Consider the following 7,641-nt stretch of genomic DNA (forward strand, 5'->3'; position numbering starts at 1 on the left):
AGGGCGGCGGCGCGGTCACATGGCGCCGGCGGCCGGCGGGAGTCGGGCAGGCCCGCGGGCGGTGTCCAGGCTGCGCCCGCGCCCCGCCCCCTCCTGCACCGCGCCGCCTATTGGCCGGCAGGGCAGGGCTCGCGCGGCGCAGCCAATCACTGCCTACCGGAAGTGAGGCGCGCGCCCCAGGGCGTCTCCGGCGCCCAGGCGCGGGAGCGCGCGCGCGCCGCTGCGTACGAGCTCTGCCCTCCCGGGGACCCAGGCAAGCGATGCTTTGGCTGCCGGAGTGGCCAGCTCTGCGAGCCCTCACGCTCTCTGCGGCGGCCCGGGGGGCCTACGCAGTTGCGCATGTACCGCGGTGCCTCCTGCCCTTGCCATCCCGGGTGCCCCCGCACAGGCCTCTCGCACTCTATAAGGCCCCACCCACCCTTATCCCTTGAGGAGTTTCAGCCACCATCTGTCCTCCCTAGCTGCCCCTTGCAGCAACCTCCTCCCATCAAGCCTCCTCCTACATTCAGCAGTGCTTTATTTTTTAAGTTTTTTTCCACACCGTTAGAACAAATACTTGGTACAGGGTGCATTCTGCCTTGTTGAGATTGAACTGCTAACTCCGGCCAATAGGGGTGGGGGACAACGATCAGACTGCCCGCAGGGCCCAACAGGCAAGGTACTCCAGGCACGGCCTTGGGAAGGCCCGCTAGGTTCTGGGGCTCAGGGAGCAGCTCAAAGAGGCAGATGTCCCTCCCAGTTCTTTTTTGGCTGTCTTTGGTCAAAGTCAACAAATTTAGGAAAGAGCTTTCCTGGCAAGTCTTGCTTCTTTGTATCTATAGCTTTAAACAATTGCCTTTCTCTCTTTGGGTCCCGCGTCTTATTATCTACAAGTAATTGTCATGAACAATTCTAACCCAAGCCAATCGGACCTGGCTGTCCCTCCTTGCCCTTCAGGTTTACCCTAGCAGTTCTGCTTTCTGCTCTTCTTCCCAGGCAGGCCCTATGGGGGTGGTCCCTCCTCTGCCGGGACACCCCACCCCCTGCCAGAGGCAGCCTCCTGCTGTAACTCTGGGATGGGAGCTGCTAACAGCTGCAGCTGCTTAAAGCCAGAATCCCACTTTGAAGAGAACAAGGGGACCTGTGTTTTCTCCCTCATGTTCCTCACTCACTGGGGTGGTAAAACAAAGTCCGGAGGCTCTGTCAGTCTGTGGCCAGCTGAGATGAATATTGTCTGACATTGCAGCCCTATTGGGGCCAGTAGTGAGGCTTGTACCTAGGAAACCGAAGGCTGTGTTCACTGAGCTTCGCCAGCCTTGGTGGACAGGCTGCCTTTGATTGGAAGCAAAGAACAAGCATCTACTGACCTCAGCAATTGGCATACAGCGCTGGGGACAGACCAAGGGTGCATTTGCAGGCAGAAGAATGGGCTGCCTGATGAGTTGTGTCTGTGTGCGCCAGGCAGGCATTGCAGCCAGGGTCAAGGGAGGAAATGAGAGTGACCAAGCTGTGCACACTGGGGCTTGGCACCAGTAGCCTTGGTCAAGCTGTGCTATCTTGTACTAGACACCATTGTAGGTTCTCAATGAATATGACATATCTTCCCATTCTCATTCTAAGGGAGGAAAGTGAGATACATGCAGTTTGCACTTTCTAAGGTGGGGGCAGGGGGAGGTGGCTGGTTGTTGAGGTAGGTCAAGGAAACGTGATAGTAGTGACCAGTGTATGATTTCTGAGCGAGTAGATAGTAGTTTGAATCTGTTCGACCAAACCTGCTATTTGAATTTTTTATCTCTGTATTTGAAAATAATGCTGTGTCCAACCTCCTTTTGTAAACTGTAGGTCCCAAGACAAGTTCCTTGAAAGCTGGAAAGTGCCTTTTCCTGTGAACTAGGTATGACATGACTCCTACCCATACACATTTTCCTTTAAAATGGGAACTTAGTTCAGATGAGCCTCTGTGGACAACTCTGTGGCTGGTCATGACTAGGGAGAAGGCCCAGGGAGAGGGTCCCTTAGAGCCCTGTAGTGCTAAGTCAGCACACAGGAACCACTAACACAGTCTGACAACGTGCTGCCTGCTCACCAGCAATCATTTGTTGCTAGTAATTACATTCTTGGGCTCCGGAAAGGACATCAGGCAGTGGCAGGAAGTAGAGACTTTAGCCAGCTTCCTACAGACCCACAGATTGTCACTGAATGTCCCTCAGCCTGCACATTGGGGAGCTGACCCTCCCAGCTGGTGCTCTGGACCATGGATTCCTTGGAAACTACTGATCTGTTTAACTTGGGTTAAAATAGGATGAACCTGGCATGAGAATGTGATCATCTTGAGGAAAATGGGCAGACATGACATGGCTCGTGCCTGAGGGAGCACCCTCAGGGTCCAGAGACCTTGCAGTGTGTCCCAGGCACCGGAATCACGGGGAGCCCAGGCCTGGGCCATGCCACAGCTGCACCAGACTCATGTGTATGTATTTACCGAATGAGCATGGTGTACACTGGGCACTGAGCCTTCTGCTGTACTGTGGTGTGTCCTTTGCACTGTTAACTGGGCTCCAGTCCATCAGGTAAGTTGCCAAGACCCTGGGGAGCTGGTGATACTTTGATAACGTGGTTCATATTCTGCAGGGTTTCCGACTCAGCTCTGGCCTGTATAGCTGAGCCACTATCAAGGAGGCAGAGACAGAAATATCACACAAGAAAGATACACTGGTCACAAGGAGTGTGGGTCATTCAGGCCTCCCTCAGAGTTAGGAATGTTGTGTCCAGGAACCTCAGTAGCCTTCAGAAGCCAAGTGGGTGTGTAGGGAGAGGCTGTGAGCAGGAAGGCTGTGGCAGAGTGCCATCCCTGGGTCATTCACAGCTGAGCACAGTGTTGCAGACATGGTCCACAGAAGTGGAACAGGACTGGAGGTGTTACAGAGGAAACGGAGCTTCTCTTGTAATGTCCTCAGTCTCATTAAGAAAAGGATTCAAAAAGAAACCCAAAACAATTTTATTACAATTTAAGAGAAAACAGAGTACAGGTTAGGTAAAAATCATGGCAACCATCAGAAATAGATGATAAAAAAGGCATACCTTCTAAGTTAGACATGGAATAGAACTAGCTTAAGAAGAGTGGAAAGATTGGAGACTGGAGGAATGGCTCTCCTGTAGAAGCACGTGTTGCTCTTGCAAAGGACAGGAGTTTAGTCCCAACATCCATGTCCAGCTCCATGGGATCCAACACTGTCCCCTTGCCTCTGCACACACACAAACAATAAAATTAATTTTAAAAAGAAGAAAAAAGAGGCTGGGTGGTGGTGGTGGTGCATGCCTTTAATTCTAGCACTTGGGAGGCAGAGGCAGGTAGATCTCTGTGAGTTTGAGGCCAGCCTGGTCTACAAAGCAAGGTCCAGGTAAGCTATGGTTACACAGAGAAACCCTGTCTCAAAAAAACAAAAAGGAGGAAGAGGAGAAATAGTCCTAAGAATGGAAGTAAACTAGTAAGCAAAAATTATCTGGCTACTCATAGCACCCACTGCTGCTCCTGGTTATATTTCATGGCTTTGTTTTATTCCTTAGATGATGCCAGGTAATGACAGTCTTCCAGTCTCCCTCTGTGGCTTCTTTCATGTTTTGTTATTGTTTGCTTGTTTGTTTTTGAGACAGAGTTTTTCTATGTAGCCCTCGCTGAACTGAGCCATCTATGTAGAACAGACCGGCCTGGAACTCAGAGATCAGTCTGCCTCAGCCTCATGAGCACCAGGATTAAAGGCCTGTGCCTCCATGCCCAGCCCATATGTTGCTCTTGATATAGCTTTTTAGTCCTTGTTCTCCTCTGGAATAGCATTTGGAACATGAGCTGCTTGTGGCTGGAGGACTGTCCTTGGGAAACCACCAAGAGGTTAGGCGTTCACAGGCTGGACCTATCCACTTCCTGATTTATTTTATGTGTGACCTATTTAGGCAAAGCCCTGAGCTTCATGCGTCAGTATAGTCTATGGAGTCTTCTGTGTGGATGCCCTGCTAGGTGCTGGCATGCATGGAGCAGGGCCTATCCCACTAATGCTGAGTGCACCAAGAACTACTACCAGGAGCTGCCATTAAAGGCATTTCTAAGACCTTGTAGGGCCTTGGGGTTAGAAGGTTCAGAAATGCACTCACTGACTAATTTAGTAAGTGATCAAGCTGGTATCAAACCCTGGAGGTGCAAGAGTGGACTGCTTGCCCTAGAGAGGTGGACATTCTTCAGGAGTTAGGACACAGTCCTGATATGAAAATGGTATGTTCTTTATTGTGCACAAAGCAGGAAGGTGGTAGGCCGTTGATGAGTTTTGGGTGAGGCCTGGGGATGAGATGGAATTGCCACAGGAAAGGGCAGTGTTATCAAGGCTCTGGAAGGTCCAGTGTGGCTAAGGATTTAGATCAGGCCTCCTTTTGCCCTAGCAGCTCATAAGCCACAACATTAGGCCAAAGTAACTGCAATGCAGGTACACAAGCATTCGCAGCCTGGTCACTGTGGCATTCTGAAAGGCCCAGGTAAGACAGGTCAGAATGAAAATCCAGGAGAAGCTGGACCATTGCAGCACACACTTTTAATCCCAGCGCTCAGGAGGCAGAGGCAAGCAGATCTCTAAGTTCAAGGCCAGCGTGGTCGAGAGAGTTAGTTCCAGGACAACCAGGTCTACACCGAGAAACACCAAGTTGAAAACAACAACAACAATAAAAAAGGTGGCATATAAAGCCAGGCATGGTAGTGCATACCTTTAATCCCAGTTCTTGGGAGGCAGAGACAGGTCTCTGTACGTTAGAGCCTAGCCTGGTCTACAAAGAGAATTCCAGGACAGCCAAGGCTGTCTCTAAAAACAAAAGAAAAAGAAAAGCCTGGTTCTGCATTCCACAAGTTCTGCTTACCAGCTTGTGCAGAGATAAATCTGCATTTATCTCTGAGCTTTCTGACAGACTCTGGGTCGTCATAGCAATGGTAGTTCTGGCCTTGTCTTCCGGCCCTCTGGGGATTTCTGCATTTAGGTCATATGATCTCTATGTTGTATTGTTTTTCTTTTGGGGGTAATTTATTGGTGAATAATAGATAATAGTGTCTGAATACCACACATGAAGACAGAAGGAGGCAAAGGCAGGCTTCCTTAGGTATTGGAGGCCCAGAGTTAAAGGAAAGGAATAAATAGGAAATGGGAAACTCATCCCCTACACCAAACCTACCATGCATGTATCATCTTCAGTCTCCCTCCCATCACCATCTTTTCTCCTCCTTCTTTTCCTTCCCCAGTTCCCTTGAAGGCCTCACTCTGTAGCCCAGTCTGGCCTATAACTTGAAATTCTCTGTCACTACTTCTCTTCCCACACACTGCTGGGATCACAGGCTGCCATGCATGGTTTCCACTGTCTTTGTCTACAACTGCATATACTTTGCCTTTCTTTTCAAGTCTGGATTGAAGTCCACATACTTGCTCCCTATTTGCCCTTGTTGGCATGCCACAAACTCTCAAATCCTTAACGTTTTCTAGAGTGAAAGGGCTTTCCTGTCTCCCATAGTCTGGATGAACCATGACTAATTTACTCTGCCCTCTGTCTATGGGCATTTGGACTAGCATCATGCTTGTGCTACATTAGCATATGCCATTGAAATCTTTAAAACAGAAAAGGAGGGGGCTGGAGAGATGGTTCAGTGGTTAAGAGCACTGATTGTACTTTCAGAGGACCCAGGTCAATTCCCAGCACCCACATGGCAGCTCACAGCTGTCGGTAACTCCAGGATCTGACATCCTCACAGACATACATGTAGGCAAACACCAGTGCACATAACATAAAAACAAACAATTAATTAAAAACAGAGAAGAAGTCAATATTGCCATTGTGGGCAGAATTTAATAAACCAAAGAAATGCAAGGAGAATGCCTGGGAAAATGATGAAACCACTCAAAGTTAAGAGCATTCAGAGTCATAAGATAGATAGGAAAAAGTCCCTGTCCCAACCACAAGCAGTGAGACAAACACCTAGCATGGTGTGCTGTAAGTAAAGCTGCCATTAAAAGTGCCACAGGGGCTGAAGAGGTTGTTCAGTGGTTAAGAGAACTGGCTGTTTTCGCAAAGGACTTGGGATGAATTCTCAGAACCTACAAGGCATCTTACAACTATCTGTAACTCCAGTTTAGGGAATCAGACAGCCTGTCCTGAACTCTTGTTTCCAGGTACAAATGTGTATAGACATACATACAGGCAAAGCACCTGTACACATAAAGTCTCTCTGTCTATCTCTCTTGTGTTTTGGTTTTGTTTGTTCATTCATTTGGTTGGTTGGTTGGTTTTGGTTTTTTGAGACAGGGTTTCTCTGTATAGCCCTGTCTATCCTGAGACTCACTCTGCAGATGAGGCTGGCCTTGAACTCAGAGATCAGCCTGCCTCTGCCTCTCAAGTGCTAGGATTAAAGATGTGTGCCACCATTGTCCAGCAAGTATTCCCAAAAAATTTTGAGAAGATTCCATAAACTGGCTGACTGATAACAAAAATGTACAGCCCGCAGTGCTGGAGGCTGTGGTATCCAGTATCAAAGAGGGCTCTCTCCTGGTTCATACAACATACTTTTCTGTTGTGTTTTCTCATGTTGATGAGAAAACTAGCTTTCCCGGGCCCTTTCATATGTGCATTTACTGATTCCAACCATAAGCATTCCCAGTGGCCCTACCTCCCAATACCACCATTTGGGGGCTTAGGGGCCAATATGAATTTAGTGGACATCAGCATCCACACATGAGAGACACTTAGTGGGCCCCAGGGTCTGTTTTCAATAGAATGGGAACAGAGCTTCCCCCTTGGAATGAGTACCAGGCCCTCTGGAAGGGAAATGAGCTTTCCTAGCTTTTCACTGGAATCTGCAGAGAGCCAAAGGATACTGGCTCTCTGTCTTTGTAGCTGTGTAGAGAGCGACACCAGGTTCTCTATGGAGGAACTGAGAAAGTGGTCAGCACTCCCAAGCACACCTGTGGATCTACAAAGGGCAACAGAGAAGTCTGAGGACTGTGCTGAAGTTACACTAGAAAAAGGACAGTACTGCTGCACCTGCTGGAACTGCCCCACCTCTTCTGTTTGTTTTGCCTTGTCTTGTTTTTCAAGATGGTCTCTCTCTCTCTCTCTCTCTCTCTCTCTCTCCCCCCCCCCCCCCCCGTGGCTCTCCTGGGCTTGCTTTGTAGACCAGGCTGGCCTCAAACTTACAGATATCCACCAGCCTCTACCTCCGGAGTGCAGCATGCACCACCATGCCTGGCCTGCCTCGACTCTTAAACCTTGCATTATTCAGTGTTCTCCAGAGAAGCAGAACCAATAGGATCAAACACACACACACACACACACACATGCACGAATGCACGCAGGTGAATCTAAGTCAGTTTTAAAATAGTAACAACAGCAGGCTTATAGCTGAGAGCTGAGAACCAGGTACTCACTTGTTCCATGAGACTGGGTGCTTCAGCAGGAAGAGTTATTCCACAATGGCTCACACCGGGGAACAGCCAGACAACCTGCAGTCACTCAGTCCTCAAGGTGGATATCTCATCAGCCCCAGTTCCTCCATGAAAGCTTGTCCTGATATCAGAGAGAATCTGGAGCAGCCACGACAGCGCAGATTAACTCGGCAGCAACAGGGAAGGCCATGGGGGA

The sequence above is a fragment of the Psammomys obesus genome, unplaced genomic scaffold (assembly GCF_907164565.1).
Source record: "Psammomys obesus unplaced genomic scaffold, mPsaObe1.curated_primary_1811, whole genome shotgun sequence".
NCBI classification, from domain to species: Eukaryota; Metazoa; Chordata; class Mammalia; order Rodentia; family Muridae; genus Psammomys; species Psammomys obesus.